The following is a 14,901-nucleotide window of genomic DNA, read 5'->3' on the forward strand; positions in this document are numbered from 1 at the left end:
ATTGGGTTTCTCACAATTTAATGATTATTTATATTTTATTAGTTGCGAAAATTTACATCCTGTATTAAAATAAACCTTTGTTGTGTGTTGTCATAATTTTTTAAAAATATTTTAATTCAGTAACGAAAACTTTCTAAAAAATAAACCCAACACACACATTCAAAAACTTTAAAGTTTTGATTTGAAATTGATATTTGTTTATCTAATCTATCGACGAATAAAAAAGAAAATATATATAGGTATGCCTTCGTCTTATTTCTTTACAAAAGAGAAAAGGAGACTTTATTTATTGAAAAAAAGAAGTTATTTAAAGTAAAGGAAAATGTTTTGGAGAAAAAAAAACTATCTAAAGCGAACAGAACTTATAATTTAATTTAAACAAAAATAACTTTATTAAAGGTAGACTAGACTAAAAAATACTGTGTATTGCTGATCAATATACTTTTTGTAAATTTAAAATTGCTATGAAACGCAGAGAAGTGAAAGTTTTGTACATTGGGAGAGCATAACAAGATGCCTTATTTCCCTGACTTATATGGAAATTGAATAAATATTTTAAAAATTACGCTAATTTTTCTATTTTCTCGTAATTTTAAGTGTATATCACTTTATTATAGGTCTCTCAACATGCTAAGAAAGGGTGTCAGTCGCTGGATTGAACTTATTTCCCCCCCCTATTATTTGCATATATTTATGTAGTGAAAATTGTTTGAATAAAATTAATTTATTAGTTAGTAGATGGAATTAGTAATTTTATAATTTACATAAAAATTAATAATTTTATTTTATCATAATTAGGATCATTTAATTCTTTCTAACTCAACAATAAACAACAACATATGTAAATAATAAATAAAATATTTATCAATATTCAAATTTTATTTTTGGCTGCAATATTTTAAGTCTAAAAAATTCTTATTTTTTACTTTACTAGAATATCTTGTTCTTTACTTTTCCAGGTTGAATTTCTTGTCCTTTACTTTTCCAGGTTTAATAAAATCTTAAGAATATTACTTTTCATGCGCGCATTTTTCCATATAATCCATGATTTTCCCAGGCATTGCTATTGTATTAATATATAAATTTATAATATTTATTAATGATTGTCAAAAAAAAAAATTAGCTCTCAAACACGCATTTATGCAATATTTATCATTCAATCACAGTAGTTCCGAGCCAGGGTCTCTACCGAGACTGCGGTTCATGAATTCGTGATCTGTATAGAGCGTAAACTAACAAAAAAGAAGATGGCACTCGGTGTCTTTTTAGATATCGTTGGAGCTTTTGACAACATACCCTTCAGTAGTATGTTCAAGTCGCTACGAGAACTCAATGTGCCACCAGTACTCATCCGATGGATTGAGTATATGGTGAGGCACAGAACAGTTCAAGTAGAACTACTGAGGACAACTGTTAAAAGGGAAGTAGTTAAATGAAACCCCCAAAGTGGGATTTTATCACCTTTACTATGGAACTGTATGCTGAATCCTCTTTTAAAGGAGTTTAAAACAGGAATATTTATGCCCAGGCTTCTGCTGATGACATCGCAGTGCTGGTCGCGGGTTCAAAAGCATCATTGGTCAGACGCATTGCCAAAATGGGACTACATTTTTCATCAAATGTGATAACGAAAAAACAAAGACTATGTATATCATAGAATTCACTAATATTTTTAATCGATAAATTCACCATTTTTTTGCTATAAAATCATAAGGAGAGTTAAAAAAAAATAAGTTATTAAAAAAAAAAAGCCGGTTTTTTAATTATAAAAAAAAACGATACACGGGATTGAACCTAAAATCTTTCCACCAACCCCCGATACTCTAACCGTTTCGCTAACATGTCATATTGGCAAAATCGCAGTAAAAAATATTTATATACAAAAAAGTTATGCAAAATAAAAAAAAGCGTTAGTCACTTATGTACTTACTCTCCTGTTTGTGAACCCACATATTTTGTTGTAACTTTTTTTCTACTGAACCAATTTTCGAATTTTTTTTTCAAAATGTAGCTAATGAGGTGTTCTATCCAACTATATAGCCTGTTTGAAATTTGGTTGCGCACGGAATTAGTGGTGGGGGTTTGAATGTGTCTCAATTCATTCAATTTCGGACTTAAGCATATATTCAACCACTACCGTGGTTGAATGATTATGTACATCTATATCAAAACACTTGTAAACGTTTTTTTTTCATTTTTAAATTTTTTATTTACATATTTTGTGGACCAGGCGCGAACGCAGACCCTACAATTTTAATTAACCACCATTCTGCCATTCCTGTGTCTCGATACATCTTCTATCATTATATGTAATCATTTTTTTAAATAGTCAACCATATAGAAGTCTATTCGTGACCAGACACACACACACGGGCACACACACACATTCAGTTTTATATTATATATATATATAGAGAGAGAGAAAGATATATATATATATATACACACATACACGCATACATTATATATATATATATATATATATATATATATATATATATAGAAAGAGTAGTTTTGTGTTTACTATAAATATTTTACGCAAGTATTACGCATGTATAAATCATGTAGAATATCTGCATGATTATTATTACAGGGTATACTTAACTAAAGGTGATCATTTCATTAGAAAAAACGAAAAACTTCTAGGGATTTAATTAAAGCGAATGTTTAAAAGAATCTGCAAATTATGTAGATCTTTTGCTAGTGAATGCGATTCTACGAACTATACATAACAAAATTGTATTTTTTATATCAATAGAAAAAAGGGGTTTTAATATGAATATCAATGCGCCAAAAAACACGAATTTATATGAGTATATATATATATATATATATATATATATATATATAGTGTAGGCTGAAACAATTCATTACAAATAAAAACCGAATTTTCCCCTTTCTCTTATTTGTTTTCATAAGATTAACATACATACATACATACATACATACATACATGTATATATATGTATATATATATATATATATATATATGTATAGTGATTTAATTATCCTTAGACTCGTGTTTCCTCGTTTACGACTCTTCAGCCTGTCTAAACTTTAAACTTATGAAAGAACACGTGTGTTGTAATATGATAAGAAAAAATCCAGCAAAAGATTGCATTAGTCCTTGAATACAAACACTATTTTCTTTGCGCTGATACTCCCGTTAATCTAAACCTACATGCTATTTGTTTTCTGAATCGCACTTGACGATCCACAGTCGTCCATGCCTTTTATCTATTCCGTAAAAACAATAACACATGTATTCCTTACAAGTACAGATAGTCGGTAGGTGCGTGAAATCAACTTGCTCATTTAGATATAAATAATTTTAAAGTTAAGTCTTACAGACCGATTAACAGACGGACAGTGTCTCTTCAAGCGATGCGTGGGTACATTTAAGAATGCTGTTTGAGATATTTTGAAGGAAAACACCGTCATTAAGAAAAATCGATTTTAGAAATAAAATGTTTAAAAAAAACCTGCCAGTCATATGTAGTGCAGGAACACGACATATTTTTATGAATTTCATGTTTCAAGTTAAGATTGAGGTTTTTTCATTGTGGTCAAGGAAAGCTTCTTTTATTGTTGCGCAGAATGCAGAGTAAATACCCTCGTGGAATGGATCTCAGAAGAGTAGAGAAATGTCTGTTTTTGTTTCTATAGAGATCTGGATATAGATGAGATTACATTTTTTTTATAAAATACTCATTGGATTGAATTGAGTTCCTCCACTTTAAGTATATATATTTTTTTTTATGTTGAAACCCTTTTTTAAACAGAACTATTAGAAAATATCTATTTTAAATTAAAAACGTGAAAAAATAAATCAAAATGCTACTTTGAAATTGACAAGCCGAAGAAAATAAACTTCTACAGAGTGGAACGACAAAATTGACTCCCAAGAAAAGACGACAAGATTTCATTTCGGTTCGATGAAAACCTGTTTTTTTTTTTGTTTTTTTTTCTTTTTAATGAAAACCATCTACTAGTTAGCAAGTTTGTTATATAATTTACATTTTTAGAAGTTAATTAGTTATTATCGATGTATTTGTCTATCTATATATTTATCTATCTATTCAATGATATACTTAAAATAGTATATATTGGGAGTTATTTATGGTTTATAAAATAAAGCATATCAATGGGTTTTAGCTGAAGATATTTACATAAATTAGCTAGGTTTAATAGGCGTAAGTGACAAAGGAGGCTACGTTAAGGAGACATGTCTTTTAAAAAGGTGACGTCACCGGAACTGAGGTCAAGGGGTCAAGTGAATAGACGTCCTCCAAGCCGGGAAGCAAGGCTGTAACCAATAAGCATGTAGCCATGTAATGTAGACTCTGTGAGGACCATTTGAAACAAATTTATATATTAAAAATATAAAGTGCTGTTTTTCTGGTTTAACGGTTTGTGGCAAAAATGTGGGTTCTCATTTTACGTTAAATTTATATAGAAAAGTTATTTCCCACGCTAAAATGCTAATTTTTTTTTCAAAATTATTTCTTCCATATTATTTATAAAGACTGCTTAAACGTATTAGGCCACAAAAAACCGGGTCTTAATTTTTTTGTTCAATGTCAAATTTGTTTCACACTCCCCCCCAAAACTTTAAAATGACGACTTTTAATGGTTTTCGGTGCTGAAAACGAATATTACGTTTACATTTGGGATTGATAAGTAGTTTTCATGATATGAAGGAATGACTTTTTCTAAAATTGAGGGATCACTTTCCTATATAAATTTAACGTAAAATGAGCACCCACTTTCTTGTCACCTATTAGTTTCTTCATATCATAAAACAAATTTAACTGCGATATTCGTTTTCAGCAACCCCGAAAATTGGCGCTGTTTTTTTACTAAGAGATCCGTTCATGTTTTCATCTCATAATTTAGGACGCTAATTATGCTGTTAGTAAGTTTACAAAAGCGTACTTCTGTTTTGCGTTATTTTTTCATTATACAACTTGTATAGTTGTGAACAGGTGCCTTTGCAGTTTAACATTTCACAAAAATTCTGCTTACATTAGGAGGCGGTTACGTAAACTAAAGAAGCACCTGGTAAAATCTATACAAATTCTATAATTGAATACCCACCTAATTTTTCATATCATGAAAACTACTATTCTGCCCAAATTTAAACGTGATATTTTTAGCACTATCGAAAACCATTAAAATCGTCATTTTTAAGTTTTTTGAGGAGTTGGAAAGAAACTTGACATTAACCATTTTTTCTAGAGGTTAAACGACGCTGGGTCACGTCGTAAAAATTGATCCTTTTTAATTTAAGATATTAAATAAATTATAAAGAAAATCTTTTTCGCAGGCAATTAAACACCCTTGCTGTGGTATAATTATTATAATAAATCCTGGGCAACACCGAGTAAATTTTGTAAACAAAAAGAACAGGGGATGATGGATTTTGTTCACATGTGTCTTTGACTAACACTGTCCTTGTGAGGATGCAAGTAAATGAGGACATTAGTTTTAATTATTTTCCTCTAAAAAATAAAAAAGGTTACTTAAAAATTAAGAATAAGCGAAAAAAAATTTCCTCCGAATTAAAATAAAAAAAAAATAATTCAGCTTAGAATAATATTTCGAAATGAAAGCAAAAACAGGAAATATTTAATAACGTACTCCGTTTAAAACAATTTTTCAATTAAGCTATCACAGTTATTTCCCTTTTTGGTTTTCTGGCTTTTTGTTTGAAAATAAAACGGTTTTAGATAGAAGATAAAATAAATTAAATCAAACATAACTTGAAATTTAAATAAACTAAATAATTAATTTTTTATTAGTACAGTTGAAACAAAGTTATTATGTCGAATAAGTAATGTCATCGAGGTAATTATTTAAATAGATTGCATTTAATGTGATATGTTAATGACCGTAACTCAGTAATGAAAAAATGGTTTAAAGAATGCTATATATTGAAAGTCCGTATACAATATAATGTCTCCTTTGATAGAAGCATCCTAATATGGGCATTAATATTTCTTGACCAGAAGAGGTGTACACACATATAGCCTTTATATTTCTTTGGTGATTGGTAGTTGTACACACCGACACACACACACACACACGAACGCTGCTACTTTATATATAGATTATTATTATTATTATTATTGCCAAGAAAAGGGTTGATTGCAGGTTGCTAAAACGAGCTAAAGAAGAAGGTTAAATTAATTTTATAAGAAACTGACATTTCCGTAGCATTCAAAATAGTTCAAATGATTTTATACGTGCTTAACACTTAATGGTATCTTAACGGTTTTGTATTTGCGTAATTCACTTTATTGGCGCTTCGTTTATTAGAAACTGAGAGATAAAGAGCAACTGCATTCTTCGATCGCTTATCAATGGGACGTGGGAACGAAACAAGGCATTTATTCTTGTTTACAGCGACATTAAAACCATTGCAAGAAACCCTTCTCAGATAACGCTTCTTTTTGAATGATAAGAAGACACGAACAAACAGAGGCAACTGGTTCGAAAGTTAGAACATAATGGAAAGCTAGTAACTTTTTGAATTTCTTTCTGGAATATCAGTATCTGATGTACATTCTTATTTTTTTAATTTCTGGTTCCTCGCAAGGTTTTGTTTAAGAAAAAAAATGAAATGTAATTTGATTTGAACCGCCATTTTAAAATTGATTGAAGCAGAAATTAATATTGATGAAGAAATTGCCATATTTTAAAGAAAATGCACTTTTAAGGAATGGCTGGTGGCAAGAATAAGTTATACGTAAGGAAATTGACGTAATGGTTAAATTACCTCTATTAAAGTATTTTATTCAAAATTATTATTTTTTATTTTCTCATAATAATAATAATAATAATAATAATAATAATAAGAAGAAGAAGAAGAAGAAGAAGAAGAAGAGAAATTACGCCAAATAGCCGAGAAGGGTCAAGGAGGATATAAAGACCGAGGAAAGAGCACTGACCAGACCTCCGCTGGACAAGTGTGATTAGAACTGTGACCTTGGGAAGGCTTATTGTCACTCAAATTCCAGTGGAGACCAATGGCCGCTGCTAGTGAGAAATCAATGGTAGGCGGCTTTTGCGATAATGCAAATTCATTTGCAAATGATATCAGAAGAGGTGGAGAGTACTGGAAAACTGCGGAGACTTGCTGTTACCCAGCTTCCAGGGAACACCACAGGTTGTTTTTAAGTAGAGATCATTTATTACCTGTGTGAAAGCCCCTTGTAAGCCCATAATAGTAATAATAATAATAATAATAATAATAATAATAATAATAATAATAATAATAATATTATTATTATTATTATTAATAATAATAACAGCACAACTAAGTTAACAGGTGTACAACTTCCTTAATGGCGGATTTCTCCCTACAAGGAACAAATAATGGATGCCAAAAGAAAAAAGAGAAACGGTTTATAGCATAGATTAAAATATCCTAAAGTAAGTAAAAAGCCGGGTAAAGAACATAGCCATGGCATGGATTGACTACAAGAATACCTATGACAGAATACCTTAATCATGCATGATTCAATGCTTAAAATGTACAAGATACTCGGCAAGATTATTAGTATTATAAGGAAAGCAATAAGAAAATAGAGACAGGAAAAGGCAGCCAAACGACAACACCTGACAGACGTAATAATAAAAAAATAAACAACTTCCAAAGAGATATCCTATCAACGTTACTGTTCATCATGACCATAATGTCATTAACCTATCTAGTTTGAAAATGTGATGTCAGATAAAGGTTTACAGACGCAGACCAAAGAATAAACCACTTCATATACATAGATGACGTGAAAGTATTTGCAAAAATATAAAATGGAACTGGAAAGTTCATAAACAAGACCAGAATATACAGCCAGAAGATTAGAATGGAAAAGTGTGCACTACTGGAGATGAAAAGGGGAAAGTAGAAACATTCCAGAGAATAGAGCTGCGTGACTAAAAGAGAATGAAAATACTTGGTGAACATGATACTTAGAAATATTTGAGAATTCTGGAAGCAGACAGTATCAGAACTAGTGAAATATAAGAGACGATTGGAAAAGAGTATTTGAGAAGAACGAGAAAACTCTTAAAAACAAAACCTTACTGTGGAAATCTAATTAAAAGAATAAATAACTGGGAAGTATTTCAAATAAGGTGAAAGATGAGCCAAATAAACATTTATGCAACTTGATCAGATGACGAAACTAATGGCAATGCACAAAACATTATATGCGAAAGATAATATTGAGTGGCTCTTAGCAAAAAGAGGAGGAAGACAACTGATACGTGTAGAAAATTGTCTAGAAAGCACAAAAATCTTGGAAAATTACACAATACAGAACGGATTACGATTGATCACCGCAGTGGGAGAAGCCTTAAGCAAACAATCTAGGAAGCGAGTAAACATGAAACAAAAAAGTAAATAGTTAAAAAAATAAAGCGCTACATGGAGGATTTACAAGAAAGGGAAGACAAGATAATCACGGAATCGCATAGATATGGTTAAGATAAAGCTCAGCTAACAAAAGCTGCACATAAAAACGCGATTAGATGGAACCCCATTAAATCTAAAATAAATAAAACACATTAAAAACAGTAAAAGTGGACTTTGAGTGCAAAGATATAAAGCGGTAAACTATAGAATAAGGGAATACGAAAAACTAACTTAAAAGTATGCGCAAGAAATGCGATACATTGGAGGTTCTACAAAGACTACACTTTGATTATGCAGGAAAATGGTACAAGACAAACCAGAGACCAGAGACAGTGCTAAAAAACGAAAACTACGAAGCCCTTAGGGATATAGATGCAGAAACAAATGAACTCATCCAAGCAAGGAAGCAGACGTTATCATAATTCACAAGAAGGAAAGAATCTGTTAAATTGTAGATTTCGCCGTCCCAGCAGTCACAGGCTTAAGATCAAAGAGACAGGGAAACTAAACAAATATGTGGTACTTATGACGGAATTTAGATAAATATAGAACTCAAAAAATCAATATAATACCAATAATTTTGAGAACACTGGGGGTAGTCCAAAACACATGAAAAGAAGGCTAGGAGAAATCTGAATCAAAGTGAAGACTGAGATTATATACCAAACGGTAATGTTGAGAACAGTTGAAATCATAAGCGCCACTCTTGAATATGGTAAGCATCCAATATAAGTTACAAACGCTATTCAGTCATACAGAAACTGAATTAGACACAAAACAAAAAGATATCGGAATCACATATAACCCAAAAAATTGAAACCGCGAAATAACAAATTAATAACCCCCTCCCCTAATTGTAGTGTTAGCTTCGATTCGTGCCACACCAAACAGTTGTGAATAGTCAAGGAAAATGGACATATCGATGAGCGAAGCCCAACCAAACCGCCATTGAATAAAGGAGAAGCGGACTGCGACTTCGGGAGGCTTAATAAATCCTACATACTATTTCCTTGCAAAGTTTATCAAACGAGGCGAAAAGTGTTGGAAATCTTTGTAGAATAGTTCCTATTCACAATGCCTCCCAACGGGAGAGAGTTAGACCCCAGGGTCGTTTTTTTTAACGTTGGAGAAAAGGAGCATAAATGAAAATGGTCTCAGCCGTGAATGATTTCTCCTCCACTGAGAGAGAACAGAAAATTGAAATCTGAAAACAGATACTACATTTTGATCTTTGCCCGAAGGAAATGACCTGTGTGAAAACTCCTAGTCAGTCTTATTATTATTATTATTATTATTATTATTATTATTATTATTATTTGTAATAGTAGTAGTAGTAGTAGTAGTAGTAGTAGTAAAAAGGGAAGCAGAAGAAGAACATTTTACTGGTAATTTCAAGCAATTATAGACTAATAATCTGTTTACCAGGTAAGTAGGAAAGTCTAATGGATAGACACAGAAACAGATAGAATAGATGTACGACTCTCTTAACGAGCCGAAGGAAAATAGGATAACAGAAAAGAAAAGAAGAACGCATGATTTTAAATGGATGAAACTTCCTGAAAAAATTTTCAAAACGAGATGGATTCACTAAAGAATAATTATAACAGAATCCCTCAAGCATGGCTAACTGATTACGATTGTGTAAGGTGGCTGATTAAATTATTATCATGTTTCATAAACTAATAGGAATATTGCAACTGAAACTGGCAGCTGTAGAGCAACATCGACTGAGATAAAGATACAGAGATACATTTTCCAAAGTGACCCTATACCATCCAAAATATTATTCATAGAGATGATGCCACTTCATATAAAGATATAGTTTAATGAAGAATGCCATTTACAAGCAAAAAAGACAGGTAAACCACCTCATGTATATGGACGATCTGATGCAAAAAAAAAACAACTAAAAACGCTGATAACAACAACCAGAAGTTTTATCCAGGTGTAAAATGTATTTGACTTGTGATGGGGGTATATATTTAATTGCTGCCCACATCATCATTATGTGGCACAAGGCCGGAAAGTAGGAACCCCGCAGGCTCCCCTGAAGAAGGGGCATTCCTGCAATTTTAAAAATTGCCTGAGTAACCCCGTCGGCATTCCCCGGTCGAGGCGCCTCAGGCAGCAAGCAATAAACTTGCCCCACCGGAAAGCCCGGTGGCAAGGCCTAGGAGGGTGGACTTCCTAGATATTACTCAGGCGGCGTACCTCAGTCCAACAGGTGCTGGGCCGGTTCCCGGTCCCTCACCTGTTGGGCTGAGTGCCAAGTGACGAATCCTTGGTGTGTACTACCCTGTCTCCCTGCAGCCGAAGCCACTAGGAGACCTTCCCCATCAGACGAAGTGGTGGGGGGATATGAGACGAATGGATTCGCCAATCATTTTTATAACCAACGGATGAAAACGTCGCAAAATTATTATAAAATTGTCGATTTTTGGATTCAATCAGTTCGCCGTCTGCTACGTCACGGACCGCATTTAATTCTTCGCCGCCATCTTGGTTACTGATCTGAACTACGCCGCCATCTTGGTTACTGATCTGAACTACGCCGCCATCTTGGTTACTGATCTGAACTTTGTTCAAACACAATGTCTCAAAACTTAACACCAGGAAATACAAATGTAATACGAACTAGAAAAGTGTACACTATTAGGAAAGGAACTGTATTCGAGAAAAGATGACAGAAAAGTTTTTTTGTGCTGGTTATAGCATGGTTAATTTTTGCTATGAAGGTTTTACAGACGAGAGATGATTGTTAACTTATGTATAGAATTTCTTCTCCTATGCTTTATAATTAATTCAATTATTATTCCAAGCTGCATAAATAGCTGTTTCCTCGATAGTTTAAAAGAAATATTGAGCAGTGTTGTTAAAACATCTTTCTTTGCAATAGATTTCATTAAAATCGTAAAATACGTATTTCTTTGCAATAGATTTCATCAAAATCGTAAAATACGTATAAATATTAATTCATGCAGATTCCTTATTCATTATTATACAGCCAATTCTCTATTGGTTATTATCCAATGTATAGGAATGGCCCCAAAATTATGAAAAAAATATGACTTCGGTATCATACACTGGAATCGAAATCAAAAAGCTTAGCGCTCAAACATTAGTCATTTATCTCTTCAGCGTCGTTGGCGTCGTTGGCGTCTGAGATAAAAACGATGCATACGAAATAGTAGATTGATACAAAAATTAAAAAATTTCCGGATTTTAAGCACTGAATGTTTAATTTTACGCATGCGCAAAGGTAACAGCAGGAATAGTTTTGTATTCGATTCACCCTTCCAAGCTCAACTGTTTTGGTTTCAATTTTGACTCTTTAGCAGCAAATATTGCCGGCTAAAATCCAAATCGAAAGATAGAGGTTCTAAAGGTCTAAATACCCTATATATTAGATCTCAACACTGTAGACGAATAATTAAAATAGAATTTCTGGGAGGCTTTTCACACACTCATCGATAATGCCATTATATATATAGATACACATATATATATATATATATATATAGATAGATAGATAGATAGATAGATAGATATTTCTGTCTGCTATAACGTTTTCATCTTATATTCTACCCAATTATGCAGAATGTAGAAACTATGCAGGATTAGAATTAAGCATAATAATGAAATAAAACCAATTATCTAATACGAAACCATAAAAATATGAATACGCAATAAATTAACGAATTTTTTTAAGGAACGTGCAATTTAAGTAAGCCTTATGTAGTCACTTGCATATCCATGACGTAGTATATTAAGAAGTTCGTGTTTATAATTATTAAATAGCAAAAGTAATACTTTAATATGCATGTCAGAGTGAGAAAAAAGACAACTTTGTAAAGATATAGATAGATAGATGTAGTCATTATTTAGTATTTTCTAACTGCTTAAATTTAGTATTAGTCATACTAAAATACAGAGAAAGAGTGTTTAAGCTAAGAGTAAAATATAATACTTCTACTAAGTCACCGTTTACTAATTTAATAATAGATACGTCTTATATATTCTCCCACATTGTTTATGTCAATGTAACTTCTGTCTTTAAAGGAAAAGAGAATAAAAGAGGACGAAACCTCATACAGAGAGTGTTGTGCGTATATGTGTGCATGTATTTGTGAAAGAGAGATGAGGTGAAAACAGATAAGAAAGAGAGAGAGAAAGAAAGAAAGAGAAAAAATGTATTACTAATGTATCTAATAGGGTAACTACTTTCATTCGCTCCGAGAGTCAATCGGTAAATGCGCCGTAGTAAAAAAAAAAAATACTTTATTAATTGGAACCGCAAGTGAGTATACTTTATTTTCTTCCCAAATGAACGTAAACATTTCAAATTCCAATATTAAACAATTTGCTTAGTTTGCATTTTGTAATCTACGTGGATTATAGTAATTATTATCCTGGATAGCTGCGGGTAGCCAAGCATTTTAAGGTTAATACATTCGATTAAACATTTTAATTTATTTTATTTTCCTGGACAAGAGCATACAAAAAGAAAGAAAACAGATGTCCAGTTAATCTTATGAGACGTTAAGGATAATAAGGAAAAGAAACCCGGTTGGAGTGAAGCGATGGCTATGATAAGGGTATCGTTATTATGTTATTCTTTAAAGAAATAAACATTTCCTTTTTTGACTTCTAAGTTACATATGGAAATATGTAAGTCTTATAATGTACTAGGGGATCCCGACGTTGCTCGGGACTGAATGAGGATAAAATATTTTCCATCACATATTTTAGTTTCATCGAAATCGGTAAAATCACGTATTTTTCAATCCTTCCCACCGTTATTTAATCCAGAATACATTGTAATCTACATTGCACTGTAGAGAATCTAATGTTGGTTTTGTTAAATTATTTTTATAGTGGACTAAATTAAAGTTTAATATGCAAATATCAATTGCCATGGTTCAATTGTGCTTTAAAGAGAAACATTCATTTCGAATACGCCTTTGCCATATCAAAGAACTTGCAGTTGATTTTTTTATGCTGGGTCTTTCTGTTTATGCAGTAATAATACTTCTACTTCTTAAATGCACGTGATGTTTGGCTGTATAAAACTTTAATCAAAATCGCTTATTCTTTCTGACATCGGATTTTTTCGATAATTGATTGTCGATACTTATCGAAGACATTCCGATACAAAACCTGTTTAATAACACTTCTAGGCACATAAGGTACATGTGTGTAAAATAAAAAAAAAGACCCAGTAATTTAGGAGTCCATACGAAACGAACTCACAAAGAAACGACATACAGATTTCCTCTTATATAACAAGTGGAGATGTGGAAAACAATCACTACATTCATAAAATTAGTAGAAAACGTTATATGTACATGTATTTCTCGTGTTATAGTAACTTTGATAATTACATATTAAATTATCAGGAGCATTGTATCAACTAAAAAGAAAAAACGTTAAAAAGCTACGAAGACGGGAACGGTGTCATTAAAATAAGCAACCTTTTAAGCTCAAAATTTTTTTTCAAATCTATTTCCATATCTTTCGCTAGAATTGAGGTCCACAATTTTTCTTTTGTCTTGCTTGTCTTTCTAAAATTGCTTATATAGAAATTGGAAAAAAAATAAATTATTCATGGTGGAAAATCAATGCGTTAAATTTATTTGACTTGAATGACTTAGAAAAGTTTTAGTTGATTTGCTGTGAAATTTAATACTTTTGCAGATTGGCACGGTTAACGTTTGAAGATATGATGAGTGAAAACAAGAAAAGGAAAACGAAAGAACGAAATGGATTATCTTCTCTAGTTTCCAATTTTGATAGACAATTCTTTGCTTCTCTTAGGCAAATTCCATTTTCGTGTCATGTTTCTATTTTTATATAAGAAAGGTTTTTTTTTTATTTTATACATAAACTATTTATGACAAGCTGCAGTCTACTGAAGAATCTAGAATTATTTTGTACGTTTTTAAGTACATGTTTCTTCGCAGATAAATCCTTGCATTGTAATAATCCCTTTTATATATTAACTAGCGGTGGGCACCTGGCTTTGCTGGTTGTAAAATCTATTCAATATATTTCATGTAGATTTCTTTATTGAATATTATATTGTACCTTATATGTAGTATAGATTTCAAAAGTTAAAAAATTAATTTGGATGCAATCAGCTAGAATCCAAACCAAAACATTTAGCGCTACATTTCATACCGATGTAGATATCAAGATATAAAAAAAGGCTCGTGCAGAAATCATTAAACGACTTGAAGAAATATATTAATTTACGCATGCGCAGAAAAAATTGAAATATATCTGCAAGTTGAAATGGGCATTTGGTATTTCAACTTACCGTTACATGCTTGCACGCGTTATTTATTAATTGGAACAAAGATTTACTCGTTATAAATCATCTTTAGTGTGTGCTTACTATTTCTTCTTAATTTGAATGTAATATGACCAGTAGTTTACGAGTTTACAGGTTCAGAGTTTACACACAAACAAATAAACAGACAAGA

The 14,901-nt window shown here is 31.7% G+C and overlaps 1 protein-coding gene across 3 annotated transcripts in view; it reads left to right on the plus strand.

The window, feature by feature from the left end:
• LOC145254595 (orexin receptor type 2-like) overlaps positions 1-14,901 on the plus strand; it is a 774,875-nt gene that overhangs the window by 341,093 nt on the left and 418,881 nt on the right. Inside the window, exon 1 of one of the 3 annotated variants that reach the window (XM_080113211.1) lies at positions 12,564-12,716. The exons of the other annotated variants lie outside the window; for them this stretch is intronic. The gene's annotated coding sequence lies outside the window, so the exon portion shown is untranslated. Of the gene's footprint in view, positions 1-12,563; positions 12,717-14,901 lie in introns of those variants that run through there. 3 annotated transcript variants of the gene reach the window in all.

The sequence above is a fragment of the Euprymna scolopes genome, chromosome 3 (assembly GCF_053919585.1).
Source record: "Euprymna scolopes isolate OS-2025 chromosome 3, ASM5391958v1, whole genome shotgun sequence".
NCBI classification, from domain to species: Eukaryota; Metazoa; Mollusca; class Cephalopoda; order Sepiida; family Sepiolidae; genus Euprymna; species Euprymna scolopes.